At 36.7% G+C, this 20,659-nt stretch overlaps 1 long non-coding RNA gene across 1 annotated transcript; it reads right to left on the reverse strand.

Annotated features, from left to right (window-relative positions):
• Positions 1 to 16,992: 16,992 nt before the first annotated feature.
• On the reverse strand, positions 16,993 to 19,714 carry LOC128080029 (uncharacterized). The gene is made up of 2 exons (XR_008206458.1): positions 19,684 to 19,714; positions 16,993 to 18,282 (listed from the first exon to the last, which is right to left on the reverse strand). It is a non-coding gene; the product is annotated as an uncharacterized LOC128080029 (long non-coding RNA).
• Between the last annotated feature and the right edge of the window lie 945 nt (positions 19,715 to 20,659).

A 20,659-nucleotide genomic window follows, 5' to 3' on the forward strand; every position in this document is an offset into this window, starting at 1 on the left:
CGAACACTCATCCCTATGTTGCAGCATAGAGATTCTGTAGCAGTGGTTCTCTTGCAGTTAATTTTTTGATGGGTTGGTATGAAGAGTGAAATAAAGAGAAAGCAGACTCCTGGAGAGTTTCTTCCTCTGTCGATTCAACAGATCCTTCATGTTATTGCTGCTTCTTTTGCATTCAGTAAGAACTGCTACATGCAAACAGTAGGATAATGACCTGAATCACCATTTTACCTGTGAAAAGGGGAGGCAGGCATTCAGGAGGCATTCATCTAAGCCTCATAAAGCTTAATTGCTTGGGGAAAAGTTAGAAATAACAACTTGGCTTACTGAGTCTTCAAATTTCTAGCAGAGTCTGTGGTCACTTTGAGAGTTCAAGAAACATCAGTGTAAGCAAAACTGGAACACATTACCACTTGTGTCTGAGCAAAATCAGAAATCAAGCAGGGAATAAGAAGGATGTGATTTCCTCAGAAGTTGTCATAATTTGGAAGTCAAAATACAGATTCTCAGCACAAGTAGAACTTACATTGGATCAAATTATTTTTTCGGCTTGAATGGAGTTCCATTGATGAGTAACATGAGGTTATTTGTGCCATTGATATTAGGCCCTCATTAGTTTCTTAATTACTCATATCTGAGTAACACTCTTAACCAAGTCAACCAGCTTGGTTATAACATCCTCATTTTGGAACCTTTCAATGAGACTTATTCTCCTGAAAATAAAACCATACAAGCAGCAACTACGTGCAGCAGAAGTTTCTTGCAAAGCATACGAGGCTAGAGACAGAGCTTACTGAAAATATACTTCTCAGCTATGAAACCTTGCATTACAGCTGAAAATGAACGTTTCTCAAAGTCATAACTTCAGCATACTACAATAAACATAAATAGTTGCCATACTTGTAACAGTACCAAAACATTGTCCCACTGTATCACAAAGGAAAGCACAGCCATGACAGCAGGGCAGAAAGGTCCTAGTCTGCAGCAAGTGAGGGTTTGCTCAGATGCAGCAGTCACGGGCATAGAAATAAAAGAAAGAAGCTGCTTATCTTCAGAAGATGTCAGATAGGCAAGGATCTCCAGCAAGTCACCCTTCCCTCCACTGCAAACCCTTAAATGAGGTCTGGGAAGAGGTGGATCCTGGCCCCATCCCTTCTGGTCACTCAGCATGCATGCAGCTGAGCTCTCCCAGGTAGGCCCTGCCTTCCCACCAGGTGCTCAACGACTGGTTCAGGCCCTGACTTAGCATTTCTGCTACACATTCACCCTTTCTTACCGACTGGAAGAAAAACATTCTGCATTTGAACTAACAGCATTTAGAATATGTTCAATCCAGAAACATAATAATGCGCATTCAAATCATTATTGAAGTGATACGTAGATAGGAATACATTTTGTATACATGCAATAATTATGTATGATTGAGCTCCAATTAAAAAACAAAGGAATACTGTATGTATGATAACATTTCATGCTGAAGCTGAGGCTTGTTGGTATATTCACCCACAGATTACCAGGCTACTGCTGCTTGATTACATCAGCAACTCAGGGTCACACAGAACAAGCTCACTCACGTGTAATTTTTTTTTAAACTTTTTTTTTCCCCTAGAGAGATACAACTGAAAGACGTCATCAATGTGAGAATTTTAGATATAATCATGCCAAATCAGCATGACTGGAGATAGATGAGGGAAAGAGATATCTCCACAGCACAAGAACTAAACATATGAGTTTGAGATCAGTGTAAAAAATAGACTGGAATTGCATGTTAAAACTAACAAGATTCTAACATACAATTGCTTCAGAGATGTGCTTCTCTATCCAGTGATGTGCTAGGAATTGTTCTTCCCTATACTGTGCACTACAGCTGAAAAGTGATTTTCTTTTTTTCAGATGACAGCTGCTGTATATTCAGCTATGCTCAAAAATTACCTAGAACAATGCTTTCAAAAGCAGATCTCGTCAACCTTTTACTGCAGTATTTTCACACGCAGTAGGCTAGGCACTAACTTTTTGAATTGTGATTTCAGAGAAGATCGCTAAACCTTCAGTTATTCTACACAGTTGTCTCTTGAAATTATCTTCACAGACTGGCAAACAAGCCTCACTTAACCAACAGTGCCACTGACACTATCATCTTCGCTTTGGGAATAGCCTTTGCTAGTGTAACTATTGTTGCAGATCCATAAAATCACTCAGAAAACACACAAATACTGAACAAGTCTCATTTCTGAAAACTTAGCAACTTGGAATGAATCACAATATATAGTAAGCCAGTAAGTGCAGTAACAACACAGGGCTTACTGCAGACTGATTTGGATAGTTTGTTAAAACTGACTGGTAAGTATGCCAAGTATTTTTCCCAGCATTTGACAAGCAGACAAGGTACACATTTCTTCATACATACTTAGAGTGTTTTTCTCATCAAGCAGGATATTCTGCTCTGAGTTTCGGCAATTGCCTTGTGTAAATCATAGATAGTTCTTACAGACCTAATGATAGTGTTTTAAATACGCAGGCTGGGGCTGAAAACACCTTTTCTTAGCTCATCTGCTATGGAGAGATTAAAGGAGCTGACATTTGTGAGCAGAAAGATAAAGCTAAAAGTCAACAGAAACAGATCAAAACATGCATCAGCAAATCATACAATGATAAATGTGTTTTCTTCATGCATACTGCTTTATTCTTTGTCCAGAACTGCAGATTTGTATGAGATATCAGGGTAATTTTTATAGCAAAACTGACTTGGGAGGAATATGGCACTAGCAATCACATACTAGTCTGTAAGTGCATGAAAAAACTTTCTCTCCTTAATAAAATCAGCTCTATTAGACAGCCAAATTAGCCAAACATTAGGACACAAAGCATCAAGCTAAATATACAAAAAAAAAAAGAAGGTTAGCTAATACATTATCCATAAACAAACTTTCTGCACCATTGACAGCCAGTAAAAAAGCTCTCCCATAGACAGCCCAGGGAGGTCAGAAGCCAAGCAAGAAAACAGCAGAGGAGAACATGAAGTTATCTTCCTAAACAATTGGCATTGGCTCACTAAAAGTATTCTCAAAGTATTTTGAAACACATATATTAATATATATATTTAATACAACAAAATGTTCTTTATTATCATTTCAAAGACTGATTTGCCTCAGTAGAATATTTTTAACTAATGCATCTTCACTTTGAAATGGATTTTTGCAGTCTGCTTTGGTAGCTGATAGGCTCTTAGGTGTGTCTATTTGTTTTCTGTTTGCTTCTTACTTGCTCACCCTAAAAGTTTCTCTTCCATTTATACACTTTTTATTAAACCAGCAGTTTCAAAGCACTGGGAGGTTAAGGATTACAAAAGAGAGCCAAAATGTGTGTGTTATGGGATGGGTTCTGGTCAAATACAAAAGTGTTCCATTTCAGGACATTTTCTTCCGTTTCAGCTGTGTTTCTCTTCAAATTTGTAAACTACAGAATGCTGAATTACTTTAAAAAACTGTAGGTTTCAAGACGGTCTCCATATTCTTAGAGAAAGAAGTTCAACAGAACTGTGTTAATCTGTTATTTCCTTATTTTCCTTGCTTCTAAGGTACCAGCTTTATTTCTCCTTGCATAACTATTGACATTTTCTGACTCATGGAGTTTAGTGATGATTTTTGTGGGAGGTCCTGTGGTTTTGTATTCAGCTGACAACTCTTTAAGCACACCTTGGGTTTTCATGTCATCAGTCAGGAGACATGCTTTGCAATCACCTGCTTTTAGAAAATGCTAAGCTTACAACAAGCATTATGGGGACATGAACAAACAAGTGGTTTAACGATGATTAAACATAGGAGAGGTGGGCACACACAAAAAAAATAATGAGAGAAAACTAACAGAAGTATGGTATTTATTTGAATAAAGTCAATGCATGGGAAGAGTTTAACATTTGTTTTAATACCATTCTAATCCTAGTTTTACCACAGACTTGCCATGAATTCTGGATTCATCACAGTTTTTGGGGGTGAAATATCCATCTTTGAAAAGTATTCAGAAGTCTCTGGAAAGCAGTTACGAAACCGCTGTAATTATTTATGGACAGGCTAAATGTTTTACCACCTATGAAACACATGATAAACAAAAACCAAGAGACTGCAGAAGCTAGCTACTAAAATGTCACTTGAGAAACTAATACAGAAAGTGACTGTTTGATGAAGCCTAGTGAAACCTGCTTTCCACCCATAAACTCATAGAAGGATGACCTCTACCAAATCCTTAACATTTTATGTATTTGGAGTTGGGACTGACAACTGTAAGCAGTCTGTAACAATAACCATCAATTAACAGAAAAGACTGAAGTTCAAGTTTAGGAGGGAAAGCAAATTTTATTTCTACCCTGAATATATTTTGAAGTGTTTCCACTTGTTAATGGAAACTAGCATAAAGTACAATGCTTTCTGCTGAATAAAACACAGAAGTCATGATCTCTGACATTGAGTGTGCAACTTAAAAGCCAAATCTTTAAGCAGAATCCAAGTACTTTTATATAGGCTAAATATAAAACTGGTCTTGAGTTCAGTTATGCCATTCACACGTACAGAGCTGGCATGCTATTTATTTAGAATGAAAACCCACTGAAGTCAGCATCAATATTACCATTGAATACAGTGAGGTTAGGCTAAAATTCCCCTGAAAAATACACATCTGCTTTTCTTTTGCCATCTTGTAGTACTCTGATTAAATATTACTGCACTTAACAGAACACACCAGAATTTTAAATTGGTATCCTTGAGTGGTAAAATTTGTGTTTATAAAATTGCTGAACTGACAGATGTTCTAAAAATGTGATAAATAATAAATTAGTTCTATTTTGTTAACAGATCAGATGAATTAATTAAAATGCCCTAGGCTTTTAGAAATTCTTATGTATTTTGCATAATCTCTTTGGATGTGTTTTAGCAAATTAATAAATGTGTGTTCACAGTCTTTTCTCCTGTGTCTAAAAAATTACTTGCTTATCTGTCAAACTCAGTGGTGGGAGAGAAAAGTGTTATTATCCTCAGTAGTGTTATATGGAGGACAAGATGTATCGAGAAGCTAAATGTCTGCTTGAAAACTCTACTGCGGATGAATTTGAGTTCACTCTTTCTAAGCTGCAAACCAACCAGCCAGAAGCCACTTGTAACTGGAATCTAAACAGCTCTCCAGAATTGTGGAGATCATTAGAGAGTGTGTAGTATCTTGACCAGAACACCAGGTTAATAAGATGGTAATCACAGCATGGCCAGAAGTCCTGAAGTGAGTAAACACGGTTTCAGCAGATCACGAAAGTGTACCCTAGGCTTACAGCAAGCCTGAGCAAACAGCAGGTCTGGGTCTCACAGATCCCAAACTCATCACAGAATTCCTACATCAACCTAACTTACCTATTTATTTCTTAGAGAATTTAAAGACTTCTCATTTAATTTTGAATAAATATAGATGGTACTTAATTACACTTGGAACTTTCGTTACTGCCACTTACAGAACTGCCACTGTAGCCATACGATTAAAAACAGGGAATACTTTGATCTTGATCTATTTCCTTTAAATGTCATTTATTAATTGATGGCATTTAAACATTACAACAACTCATTAAAAATACCTTTCATATTTTAAGACACTTCATAAAAACAAACTACTGCAGGTGTATCTCAAAATTTCTTGAGAAATCTGACCTCATGCGCAAAGCACTTAAGAACAAATTATCTGGCTTAATGAGATCTCTACTGAGGAGCTCCCAGTGTACCATTTTTAATTTTATTTTTTCCCCCCCACTACTGCAAGAAAAAAACAATTCATTTCCCTATTTCCTCTGGGAGGCTTTGAGTATTTACTCTTTCATCATTTTCTTCTTGAACTCCTTCTAACTCTCTTCTGCTGTTATGTAATGAAAACCTTTTATGTTCCAGAACTGTACAGTATCAGACATCATACAATTCATATTACCAGAAAAAGAATCTAGTAAGCAAACAGTACTGCAGTGCCGTGTAAGAAATAAGTGTCCATTTTATTTGCACAGCATTACAAAAAAAAAAAAAGATTCTGAAAAGGCATAATTCCAAGTTGTGAAACTTATTCCACATTCATTTTTCTCTTACATGGCTCTCTTATACAGTGATTTGCACTAGATGCATATATTTCTCCTCACTGTCTAACTTTCTCTGTAATAATTTCTATAGAAAAATCTCATATTGATAGTGAAGCTATTTTTGGACTCTGGCAATAAAAATCAGTGGTTTAAGGAGAAAAAGGACATGTATGCACTGTGTTGAGATCTATGTCAAGACCACACATTTATCTGCATACCTCCTGGGCAATATCATGTCACTAGATTTCTATAGCTCCTAAATATGATATCCATAGGTTATCTAAAAATCTGACTGTTCTAAGTCTGCTTGCATCATCATTCTTGCTAAAAGACAGAAAAAATCCTTGCTACCTAAAGAAGGATTTCAGTACAGGAATTGTGATTTAAACTTTAAATATATAAACAGAAATAAAAGCTGAGCAAAATGGGATTTGACTGAGGTCTCTTTAATATAAATTTTAATCCATACATAGGCAGTTCACAAATAGAAGGATAAATCCCTTAAAATAGTATTAATAATCTGTCCATGAAAATAGGTCCTTCTCTACTTTTCAAACTTAATTATCAGACATTCCTTATTAGTTAAATGTCATTCTCACAGATGATAAATCTCCCCATTGCCTGATATACTGGCTAAGCAGAGATATGTTACTTTCACATTCCAGACTTCAAAAGTAACTGTTTTCTACCAGTTAGGTCATCCAGAATCTGTTCAGAGCTCCTCACAGTCCAGTATGGCAATGGCATAATACATCTAACAAACTGTTCCTTCATTTTGTCTGAAGTACTTAGAATTTGATCTGTGAAATGCATGCATGTGCTGCTTTCTTCTCTATGGCAAAGAATTCAACTGGATGAAACCAGTTGGACATGCAGCCATTTCAGCCAGAACTCTGATACAGTCTTCAATTTTTTTCTCTTTGCAAAATTTGTCTAATCTCCATGGAGAGAAGATGTATTATACATATTTTTCCTGTTATAAAAGGAATTTAACAATTCAAACTCTGTGCACATGCACAGTCTGAGTGAGATGGATCTCCTGTTAGGATAAAACTCCACAGTTCTTCATGCTTTTAAATATAGCGAAAATAAACTGACTTGAGGTTTAAATAACTCTAATTTTCAGTTAGTAACAGAAATCAGCAATTAGGTTCAGGAGATAAATATTTTGGGGAGCTCAGAAAGCCCAGAAAGCTCTAACCTATTGTTTGTGAAATATATCTACACAGGCAAAGAAAAATTTCCAATGGTGATACTAGAAGGTGAATTTCAGACATAGACTGAAATATTACATGTTCTGAATGCACTTACTCTAAGAATTTAATAGGAAAATTTCTACATTATGAATTTGGTCACCTTCCTCTTTAATTAGAATCATTAGAATTGTGGGCTAGTGTGTGTGGTGAAGATGGGCTGACGGTTGAACTAGATGATCCTTGATGTCTTTTCTGACCTTGCAGATTCTATGACCGCTGCTCCAAATACTGATCATTATTGTTCCTGATGAGGCTCTGAAAAGTTGTAACACTAAAAGCTTATTTGTGAAAAGAATCTGATGCTCAGAATGGCTATTTTCTAACATCAGATCTATTGTTTAGCTGGAACATCCTCTACAATTTGCTGTAAAATGTTACATCTTAAGCATGAAAAGTTCTGCAGCACTTCATTATCAGAAACCACTTTAAAGCATGAATGTTCAGTTCATTTCATGAGGCACAAATTTAGTTCTGTCACTACCGGCACAGAATTTATCTCACATAAGCATTTTACATCATCTAGTATTGAAAAATACATCCAGGACTACAGCTTGATAATTTGTGAAAACTGCTTGATATGTCAGCAGAGTCTTGGCAGTGACCAGTACACCTACCCATAAGTAGTATGAACTAACACTTCTGTAGCCAAAGAAAAACATAAACTGTTTAGAAAGCTGTGATCCCCCTCCAAGAGGCATCACACACTCCCACGAAAATCCAATAATAAAAAATTAAGTAGTCATAAGGTTTGACTTTATTTATTTTTAACAGTGAAAACACAACGATTTGTTAAAGCACTTTACCTGTGATTGACAGCTCACAGCATTACCATCAGACAACAGCAGCTGGCTGATGCCAAGAAATCCCATAGGAATTACTGTCATTCTCCAGAGAATGAGAGCATTAATAGCTTGAAAAGAGATTAGGCAGAAGAGCTGACACAAAGAATTGAAGATCCAACAATTAATTGAAAGCTATCTATTTCTTGTAAGTTTGACAGAGGTTGAATTTGTTCCACTTTATCTTGTGGCTACCATACTAACTTGGAGAGTTTAAGAGGTAAAGCTGAAAAATACTTCGCTTGCAGAATAACGGTATAAAAAGTCATAGACTAGGAAAACCAACCTCTAGAGAAATGTAACAAAGCATGTTGTCAGCACACTCACACAAAAAGAAAAAAAAAAACAAGTCATGCTTTAAATTTTTGTTTTAAAATTAGATTTTAGAGAAACATTAATATTTTATGGGAATTTAGTTTTTTGAAACAGTCTAGAAAACTGCAAATAATTGATTGATCTGAAAATCCCATTTGTTCATGGTGGAAGAGAAGGCATTTTTCTTTCTATCTCACTTCCTAGTATGTGCTTTTCCTTCTTTCCCACTACCTCCCTGCAACTCTCTCCCTCCCACCATCTCCTCCACCTATTTTTTAATTTTTTTCTTTTTTGGCACTGCACGTAATATCAGGAAAAATAACTAATTTTAGGGATGAAACAAGGTTTGTACATCTTATAAACAAGGCTCATGGAGAAAGCGTTAGCAAACCCGATGTGGATATTAAAGTCTCATTTATGGCTTTACACTTCAGCAGCATAGCATGCATAACTTTGTGGCTATAACTTTAAAAGATGATAGAAAAGACTGTGTTTCAAGATTATGCTTCAAGATGATGTAAGATAAAAAGATAGCTAGAAATGCAGATCATAGAATGGCTTGGGTTGGAAGGAACCTCATGGATCATGAATCTCCAACCCCCTGCCACATGCAGGGCCACCAACCTCCCCATTTAATACTAGACCAGGCTGCCCAGGGCCCCATCCAACCTGGCCTTGAATACCTCCAGGGACGGAGCATCCACAGCCTCTCTGGGCAGCCTGTTCCAGCACCTCACCACTCTCTGTAAAGAACTTCCCCCTGACATCCAACCTAAATCTTCCCTCCTTCAACTTAAAACCATTTCCCCTGTTATCTACCCTCTCAAAGAGTTGATTCTCCTCCTGTTTGTAGGCTCCCTTTAGGTACTGAAGGACTGCAATGAGTTCACCCCGCAGCCTTCTCTTCTCCAGGCTGAACAAGTCCAGCTCCCTCAGCCTGGTCTTCATAGGGGAGGTGCTCCAGTCCTCTGACCATCTTTGTGGCTCTCCTCTGGACCCTCTCCAACAGCTCCATGTCTTTCTTGTACTGAGGGCCCCAGACCTGGACACAGTACTCCAGCTGGAGACTCACAAGAACCGAGTAGTGAGGGACAATCACCTCCCTGTCCCTGCTGGCCACCCCTCTTTTAATGAGCCCAGGAGCCCATATATACGAGAAGAGCAGTAAGAAGGTGCATAGCAGTCCCAACAACCTTTTCCCTGCGCGCAGCAGGAACACAACCATTACTGGCACATGATTTTGGAAATTTGCAGTGTGTTCAAGAATCCTGTGAGTCCTTTCTTTAGCTGTCTATATGTGCACATAAACAAAACCAATTACGTTAACAAGGGTTAACCAAGGTATTGGTGAGACAGTAACATCTGAAGTTTCTTCATTTTCATTAATGAATTCTGAAAATTATCAGTATTTAATTTTTTACACTATGATATCTTAAATATATTCTTGTTATCTCCCTTCTGCATTTCTTTTTCCTCCCTCTTTCAAATTTTGATTATGGGTGCAATTTGTAAATTTGCTGTGAATATCATTTATACACCGCTCCTGTGATTTACAATTGCTGCACTTTACTGTATTTATTAATGACAAGCTCATAAATCAACATGGATCAAATTGCTCTATTTCACATAGGTGCCAACGTTCTCCATGCTAATTCCATTTAGTGAGTCTAAGTTGTTACACAAAAAGCTTGGAACGTATTTGTTTCTATTTTTAAATGTGTCATAGTTTGCAATGTGAGACTAATAAAAAAGAGAGAAGGATGACTTTGGGTTTTAAGGGTGAGATAGATGGCAACTCTGTCTACTGCATGGATATGAACTAGTTGGTAAATACTTCCTAACAGCAAATTTTATTAGCATATAACGCCTTTAAGGATTTATTCTAATTATATACTACCCACAGCTGAGCTGAAGTCTGAACTTCATTGTCCTTCCAAAACTTCCAAATATTCATTTATATTCCTCAGGCTTCAACTAATTCTATAATTATTGATATCAATCAGTGAAGCTGTTGCTGTCTGTTACACTTCAAAAAGCTCATTATTATCATGTGCAGCAGAAGCATTTTTTTAGCTTAGTTAGTCTAGATACTGAAGTTTAAGATCCCCTAAATTTAATATTACACCTACTAGTAGTTATCAAGGAGCCATTCAAAACAGGCTTCAAAGGAGATAGCACAGGAAAAAGTTCTACTTTTTTATTCTTCAGTACCATAAGCCTTGGCCAAGAGAAAAGACAGAATTTCCTGAAAATAGAAACTACCAGATCTTCTGGTTAAGTACAAAAGCTTCTGTTCTCTTGCATACTTTAGGCTGCAGAAACAAACTCACAAATTACTTTGAAAACACTTGTACTTTTATATGAGGAGATGCTGAAGAGGTGAAAATAAGTTGGTCTCTTCACTGTCAGACATGCCAACCCTTCAGATACTAGAACCTATCATTAACCTCAATTATTATCCTTTCGTATTTGAATAAAGTAAGTAGTGATTCAGTCACTGGAACCTGTGACCACAAGGAGGAAATAGCCTACTCTAGTTCCCCAAAGCCCTCATAAATTCACCATTACCATCCCTGGTGATACAACTTTCTCATCACGCTTTTCTGATGGCTCAACAAAATAATTTTCCCACTGACATTTATAAAACGACTAAAAAAAAATCACGAATAAAGCTTAATTTCTAACATGCCAAATTTTGCCTATCTTAGGAGCTTTTTTCCCCCAGTTCCTCAGTGTTATTACTCCTAATATTTATCCTTTCTTGTATTTAATCTTGTACAGCAAAAGCAAGAAAAGACTGCTAATAATTAGCCAAAAGAGACCTATTGCTCAATTGAAATTGTTATACCAAAACGAACAAAAAAATACATTATTTGCTTAATATTCAGCACAGATTTCAAGACTCCTATTTCAGAACACATCAAAATACAGTTATTAGAGATAAAACTGGATTCAGTTGATAAATGTTAGTTCATATACGGGCTTTGATTGATTAAAGAAATAAAGCAGAATTTGCTAATATTAGTTTGCATAGCAATATAAGCATTTTAGAATATAAATAGGCACTTATAAAGTGCCTGAAGACACATTGATGCATTCAAAATAATGTTAGTTTTAATTATGACACACAAGGGAATGCAGAAGAAGTGGAAATAGACAGAAAAACGTTTTAGTTGCTACATCTCCTACACAGACAGAAAGGAAGGACTCACAGTACGGGATTTAGTCAGAATTGTTCTTTAAAGGAAACACAAAGACAACAAGTTAGCTCAGACAGACCTACTTCTCCAGGTCCTTGCATTATTATTTTTTCTTTCTTTTATGTAATCGCGTATCAATAATTTTATTATGTACACAGGCCTGACAGCTTTAGATATATCTGACAGCTCTTTTTTTTCTAATTTCTAAAGATTGCTCTGGAATGTTCTAAGTGTTGTAAGACCTATTGAAGTAAATGTTAACAGCACAGGGCCAACTGCTTCAAAACTGTTGCATGAGAATTGCCTAGATTTAAGACAAATTAAAAAGAAACATCTTATCATAATCTTTCCCATAAAAAAAGTGGGAGAGCGCATTTGTAACACCATTCCATGTTTCTAAGAAGACCCAGTTCTGGAATAGTTTTTTTCTGGATACTTAAAACAATTTTGTGTGGGTTTTTTTTTTTTTTTTTAAAGTAATGCTGCCGTGACTTGAAAGAAGCATGAAGCAATATTGTAGTCAGACAAACTATAGTAAGTTTCCCATTTTGGATGCTGATGGGTGGATTCATACCTTTGAATCCAGAGGGACGCAAACAATACATCATTCTTTGCCAAGCAGCTGGAAAAGTCATTAAATCCCAACAAAGCCTTGGCTAAATAATCATCTATTCCTCTGACTGTCCAATCATGTACTCAGTGAACCATAATTTATCCCTGTTAGGCCCTACGCTCTCTGGGACAGTAATTCTTGGATATCAAATGGTTAGGACATGCTCCATAGCAGCAGAACAGGAACCCCACAAACCAAGCAGGGATCACAGAAGATTTGATGGGCTCAGCTGCCAGTTCAGTGGTTTCACTGCAAGAAAGAGCACTCAGTGCTGCAGTCATTGTAGAATGATCAGCATTGTAGAATGAGCAGCAGCTCTGTCAGTCATCACAGGGTGGAAGAGGGCCACAGAGCAAGGGAATCTTTGCTATAAATACAGAATTTGTAGACCTGATCATCTCTGCTGCTGGCTTAGCCTTTTAGGTAAATGATAAAGTCATATTGTTCAAGGGTTGGCTGACGTTTTGAAGGAATTTACCTCCAGAGCGTTGCTGAAGCAGTAGCTGAATATAGCTCTGATATGTTCACAGTCTTCTGGATGAAGTTACTACCACACACATATAACACCGCTGCAGACCAAAGCTGGCTGAAGAGCTCTGCTTTAAAACACTGCCTCACTTTGTCGGTTTTGCAAGTTTTGTCAGATTAAAATGACAGCTGAGGTTTCTGGGTTTATTATCTGTTACATTTAATGTTTACATATTTATATCATACTTAAATCACTAAGAATTGTGAAGAACATTCCAACAATTACACTAGCACTTCATTTTTCATTTTTTTCTTCTGAGTAGTAGATAGATTGTTTGCTTTTGAAAAAGTGCCCAATTTCATAAGTCTCAAGTCAATACTACATCAAAATTGATTTTTATTTTTTACTTTTTTGTGTGTGTTCTCTTTCAAACTCAGCTGTTCCCAAGTAGAACAAAGATATCATTTTCTACTTTTACTTTGGAAGAAGCCCCCTGGAGTGAGTCTATTAAAAATCACGGGTATTTTTAATTGCTATATTTTTGATGGAATTTTTGAAGTGCAAAAGTCCATGGAGATTGTCATCAATGTAACAAAACTGTCTGAGAAAACTAAGAAGGGAAAGTGTTTCTAAACACTCCAATTGCGAAGTTTTTTTTTTTTTTAATTGCAGTTTATAATTTAACCATCCTCAGATGAGGGAATGCCTAGAGAAGAAACAGAAGCCTAACTGACATTTATTATTTCTTGCTAAATTAATGGTGTTATCAGCCTACCTTGTCATAAAATTTGAGTGTATTTTTGTTACAAACACTCTGCAAAAATGTTACTTTGTCTAGATTCTTTCCACTTCACTCAGTAAAATCATTATCTTGATGGATTTTCAAATAAAGGGAGATGGGAGATATTGGAATCAAAAGTGCAAGAATTGGAAATATTGCAGAAATTTACATTATTGGCTTTATACAAAGCACTTCAATAACAACTGCAGTTTAATAGCAAAATTCTGCCTGTGGAAGTACATAAAGGTGGTATCTATGCTTGTTCAAAAGACAAATTTGAAGCTTGTTTACCTTCTGTGAGGGATATGACATCATCTCTTCTCACCATATATTTTATAATGGTATTTGCATAGCATAACATATGTCCATGGTGATTTATAAACAAGAGATAACTAAAAACCACAGGTAATCAGTACCCAACAGTTACATCATGACTTCAGCAGTTACCTGGAAACCACCCATGAAAACATCTGTGCAGAAGTACAATGAAGAAGTCATGTAAAAATTATATTTCAGTCACCCCTAATTAAATTCTATCAGAGTCTCATCTCTTTTGCAGAATATAATAAAGTGTCAGCAGCCAAAGTGTTATTCTGTTTGACAGAACCTGTTGGTTGGTTTTTTTTTTTTTTTTTTTTTAGTGCATTTGGAAAAAGGCTTAGCCAAAAAAAGGCTTAGATCAGATCAAGTAACTGCAGTTCTTGTGACGTTAAATGAGAACAGAGAAGCGTGCTTGTGCTGCCTGCCCTTCCCTGGGGGTACTGACCATTCCTGCAGAACCTGGACTTCCCAGGAATGGAAGGAAAACAAGCGATGCAAAGCCACACCAACTGCATAGATATCAATTAACCTGTTGTCCTAGGTCTAGCTTTCTGATTACTTCTCCAACACTCCAGTCAGCTAACAAGTGCCAAACACCTTTTCAGACGTGGAGATCCTAGATAGTTTAAGAAAATACTTCTGCCTGTGGATTATTCTGCCACTATATCCTGTTTGTTGCCATAATAATCCTTCCAAATCCAGAGATTCCAGCACATTTTTTAAAAGCTACTGAACATTCCAATAAATGTGAGTGGTTCAAAGTTCTTTGTTTTGTCAGCAATTCAAGTTACTCAAGACCTAATGCCCAGGCCTCGCTGAAGCACAGATCAAATGTGGTTGCAAGCAGAGATGTCTGCAACAGTGAACGCCTGTAGGGCAGGTTCTCCTTTCACGTACTCTGTACTGGTAAGAGTAGGGAGGCTAGGCCACAAAGAAATGGTGGAAATAAGATAATAACATCTGACTTTACACATGTAAATCTCTGTAGGCTGTATTTATGACAAATTACTTCTCCTGAAGTAAACATATTAGAAATCATACTGGGCACAAAATAGCCTGTGTCTACTCCACAAACATAGTCTTCATACTATGAAGCATACGGTGGAGAAGGGAAGAGAAGCTAATTAGCACATCATGAAAGGCTCAAATGCAGCCCACAAAATGAAAGTTAAGTGCATAACCCTGATTAAAGCAGAACAAAATTCAAAGGGCCATTATGCACTTCATACTCCCTTTTCTTAGTTTGTTTGACTATGTCAGTACTCCGGCTTGTGGCAGTATCTGCCATGGGGAAAAGTAACTGTAGTACTGCACTGCTCCCATCTGACACAACAGATGTGACTACAGGTCCTAATCCTACAGAGGGCTGACACTGTGAAAAAGTTGAATCTGGAGAATTTTGTATTTTCTTCTGAGAAATTCAGAAGGGAATTTGCTTAATAGGAATTCAGCAGCACTGTTGTATTGTAGATAGGAGTGCTGAATTAAGACGGGAGGTACAAAATCTGCAACATTAATTTAATTTATAAACTACTTATTAAAGAACAATATAAAATTACAACCAGGATGAGAGACTTCTGTAGGATTTGTAAGACACAGACTTGAGTAAGTTTTGAAGCTATTATTCCCATGTGAATAAAATATGTAAGAATTGCTGTGGAATGAAGGGTCTAAGTTGTATGCTGTTCCTCTGTCTTCACACAGTCTTTCAAATCAACCGCCTTATAAAACCAGCCAGAGAACTGCAAGGACACTTATTATCCAACCTGCTAATGTTGCTACATTTCCAAGTGTTTAAATTTTAAGGCAGTTCAGTGCCCCTCTGTCCAGAAACAGATATTTAACAAAAGCTAAGATTTTAAAGCTCCAAATCCTAGGTTCTAAAAATTGAATTCCCCCTTGACTTATTACATTAGTGGCATATGTGAAAATAGCATTATGAGACAAGAGGGAGGCAAACATCTAGGATTTCTCTTGTGGTCTTTGAGATGTGATGATTTGAAAATATATTTAATTTATGCTGCTCTCTGTTGCCCTTGAGGAATACAGGACACACTGTCTGCATTTTTAGTGCTTTCTTTACTACTCCCATAAGCTTTTGTGCTGCTTTTAGATTGTTCTTGCTGTAGAATATAAGTATGCGTGGCAGAGAATGATGGCCTACACTTGTTTGCCTTCTATGTGTCTGCCTCAGGTACAATTGTTATTACTTATCCACAATACAGAATTTACCATGTAAATTTTGTCAAGACAACAGAAGAATCTTATTATAAAGCTAACAAAACTGTTATATATTCACGTTTAGCTTGCTGCATATGGTTTTACCTCCTTCCTCCCTCCCATCTATAGGTTTTCAGGGTGGTGTTTTTTTTGTTTTTTTTTTTTTTTTGCCCCTGATCCAGGCCTTTCCTTTCCCCTTATTACAAATGCTGGACTCAAACTGGGATGTACAAACCAAGAAACTAAAATGATTAGTCAGTTGTGAACTGACTAATACCTTGATATAGGTACCTTGAAAGGTATTGCCTATGTGCCTATCTACATGCCTCCCTCAAACTGAGGAGGATGCCATTTTCATTGCATGCTCCAATTTATTTTCCTCTTTAGATGAAAAGCAAATGTGATGTGTTCAGAGTAATGACTACCACAGCACCTGCATTCTCACCAATAAAGACCACTGGGTTATGTTACGTAGCTTAGTTATTCTAGGCATACCAGAGGCTTATTGGGTCTGAATGCTGAATAACTGCTTCTCTCCTGCAACTATTACAGCACAAAAGCACCTCAGCAGCTTTTCTTCTTCTGGAGGCAGATCCCTTTCATTTCTACAGAAAATGAAAGTACTTCTCAATTTTGTATAATCGCTCTTGTACCCACGTGAACAGATATAACCCTTTTTCTTTTTTGGCTTACCATTACCACAGTATTACATCTCTGAAATCAGACTAATCAAGCTAATAAGGATTTTGTAGCAAGTACATATATTTTTAAGAATCGTTCTCTGGCTTCATGGCTAAGCAAACTAAATAGATAGCAGTCTGCACAGACCTCACTCACAGCATAAGCACTAAGGCTGTAAAAATGGCTGATGTAGCACAGCAGAACAGGATCTCTAAGGATTTTAGTAGCAATTTCAGTATAATGCCAACAGCATAAAATACAATGTGATTCAGTGTTCCTTCGATAGTGGAAGTGATAATTAATGAAAGCAGTTATTATGGAGGAACACAGCCAGCTTCATTTGCATCAACACTACTCTGCCAAACTCTTTATATTTGCTATAATTCATAATTTCCAGGATATTTTGGAGTCCCTTTGCACAAACACTGTGAAGGACACAAAAATAAAAAAATAATGATTTACAATATTTCTCACAGCCTGAAAAAATGAAGTAAAACCAGTGTGAACCAAGTTTGAATAAAAATAATGAATACTTTCTTAGGCACACCAAGTGTCATATTGAGAAAGAAACAGTGAGAGACCCCTGAAATTTTGTTCTGGTATGATTGTTATGTTCTATTTTGCACAAAAGGACTCAAAATAGTTGATGCTAAAGCTACTGAAGATACATCCAAAACATTTCATCAACTTTCATTTTCTTCGAATTGCATGATCAAAGTTAGTTAAATCATTTAATCCTTCACTTATAAGAAAATGTGTGAAACATTTGCTGGCAGCACATTGAAATCTACAGCTTTCTTTTTATTTTATTCGCTAATATAAGAAAAGATACTGAAGTCTAGTTCAAAAATCAAGTAAGATTAGTTAGCCAGTCCTATTAGCATCAGTGGATTTCTTTTTCCCTCCCCAACAGATTCCTAATATGTAAAAGATTCAAAAACCAATGAGCATGCTTAAGTCTTCTGCATGCATTTTCTTTTCTTTCTCCATCTTCAGTGGTATGTACCAGATGCCCTCCTTCCTCTGAAGTGATCAAATACAAAATGAAGATTTACAATGTTGCCAGAACTAGACAAGCAATTTTTCAAAAGATATAAACAAACTTTGAAGATATTCTCTAAGTACATATGGCAAATCTTCTATTTTGCAATGCACAGAAGATGCACAATGCACAAGGTATACTGACAGAAGTGCTCCTTACAGAACACTTAAAAACACATTTTTAAGCATTACCTAACAATCTCAAATTCTGGTGCTTTTAAAGTTTTTGTTCTAAGCTTCAGCAGCCACTCGAATGGAAAGCAGGCCTGATTTGTTGCTGTTGCAGAAGGAAATCTAGCTTGAGATAAAAGATTTGTCAATTTATATCTTCTCTCCACATACACAGTGAAATGGAGTGATATTGCTATTTATGCATGGAAGTTGGGATTAATCGAAGCGCTCTTTCTTCAGATTTCAGCTTTCTGGATTGCTAATCTGAAATTAATTACCATCTGTACAAGAGTGAAAGGGTTAAGAAATTATTTCCAAACCACATCAAATTAAATATCCTGTGCACATTCTGTTGAATGATACTCCATGAGGTTATGACTGAAAGGAATAGAACACCTTGACCTGGGTATAGAAATTTATCAGCAAGCATGATGAAACGATCATTTAAATGATTATTTTAAGCTTAAGTATGTTACTGTCAGGTAACAGGTACACACTGAGAACTGTTACTCTGACAGAAAGCGGAAGAAAGACAGCAACTAGCATGCATCTATCTAAAATTATCTGCCAGAAAGCTTCATCTAGAAGCAATCTGTCTTATGGTCTCTCATTCTTTTTCCTTGCAGAATCACAGAACCTTAGGGGCTCTAAGGGACCTCTGGAGATCATCTAGTTCAATCCCTCTGTCTAAAGCAGGCTCCTGGAGCAGGCTGCATCCTTAAGAGAATGTTTGGGGTATATCTTCTCCTTATTAAGGCTAGAACAAATAAATTTGCTAAGGCTGAGATACCAAAGCAGACGTAAGTGTTCTTGAAAGGCATAGTAAGTTCATCCGAGCCAACGTCAAATACAGTGTTTTCTCACCAGTTGCATGCCATTTCTTTTCAGATCAACCATCACAAACAGTTTCTGTTTACTATAGAAACCTGAGTAGATTTCAAAAAAATGAACAAAAAGTGATACAAGTACTATGCTGACAGAGAAGAATTTAAAAAATGGAAACACGTGCTTGGGAAGTGACCTTCCACTAGATAGCTGCTATTTTTCCACATGGTTCTTTCTACAGAGGTACATTTACAATCAAAATCCCTTCAGCAGAAGCAGATGAGATTAAGTGCTGACAGGTCAAGATATTATAATAATAATTAATGTTCATGAAGGAAAATTGGAAATCTAATTTCCCTCTTTAACTATATGTTTCTATATTGAGTTGCTATCTAGCTCACAGTTCTAAATAATTTGTAGGATGTCTGCAGTTATTTTTAAAACTGAAGGATTTAAACTTTTTACATTAAGAGAAATATACAATCCCTCCCAATCATCTATGAAATCACTACAAATTGCTAATCCTCTAAAAGCATCCAAGAACAAATTGAAAATCTTAGAGTCAGGGGCACAAAAACCATGAGAAACGTTAGTCCTTTCATTGGAATTTGTACAGAAAAGATTTTTACTGTTATTGTTAAGTGCTGAGTCAAGTGTCTAAGGAGAGTGTGAACAGTAGTCTTGAACGATACTCCATGCAATAAAAACTAGTAAAGAGTTGAGGAAGGAAAATACCTCCCAACATAGCTGAGGTGTTGCATAACCAATGAATATAAAGAGGTTATAATTACGAAACAAACAAGAGAGTTCAGCAAAGCAAGCTATAAAAACAAGAAGAGAATAGATAGACTGCTTACCTGCGCCCTGGGCTTGCTGCAAAACTCCAGAGAAGGAATCTCCAGAAGAGATCCTTCCCTACTGGTAGTCAGCTCTTAAATGGGATCTAAGAGAGGTGGAGCCAGGCTCCACCCCTTCCAGCAGCACAGGCGAATTGCCTTCACCTGTGCTCCCAGGGTTGACTCATTGCTTGCCTCAGGTGATCAATCAGAAGTTTAGGCAGTGATTCAGCAGTTCCCATACAGGTGTATAGTCCTAGCAACAATTACAAAACCTTAATTTTTTAGTTGACTTCACTTTACTATGCAATTTAAATCCCTGTATTTTCTCTTTTTGTTTGGAAAATTAACTGGCTTCACTAGACTGCTTTAAAGACTAGCAAAGATGCATAAAAATTTAGACAACCTTCAAGACTAAAAGCATACGTAGTTAGCAGACAGGATCCAAAAATCACTAGCATCAGTAATGCACGTGGATAATCTTGGATGAAGAGAGAAAGCACAAATGGTGAAGGACTTCTCTTTCACAGACTGCAAATTTGCTACAACACCTGCACTTCCCTCTCCCCCGCTCATAAATATAATGTTCTTCATAGAGATACTCTATCAGTTGGCAAGCCTATCTGTGGCAGGGAGGTGGGAACATAACGATCCACGTCATTCTATGATTCTATACTTTCTTTTCTGGAAAAATAAAAAAGAGTTGTGGAAACTACTAGGGAAAAATGTTACTTTTCAATCACTCAGACATGATTTTAGAAAACAGGGTCAAGTATTGGTGAGGAATTAAGAGATGTAAAAACAACAACCTCCACCAAACAAACCCAAGATTGTTATCTGAATTCTTTTATAACTGCCTGACCTGCATGAATTGAGAATAAGAAAGACTACGTACAAAACACCAGACACAGTATGACTGGTTTATCTGGCTGCCTGTGTTTCATTCCCAGCCCTAGCTCTACCTGGTTGAACTAACTGAGTCCCATGTTGAACTCTC

The sequence above is a fragment of the Tympanuchus pallidicinctus genome, unplaced genomic scaffold (genome assembly GCF_026119805.1).
Source record: "Tympanuchus pallidicinctus isolate F22 unplaced genomic scaffold, pur_lepc_1.0 scaffold2, whole genome shotgun sequence".
Classification (NCBI taxonomy): Eukaryota; Metazoa; Chordata; class Aves; order Galliformes; family Phasianidae; genus Tympanuchus; species Tympanuchus pallidicinctus.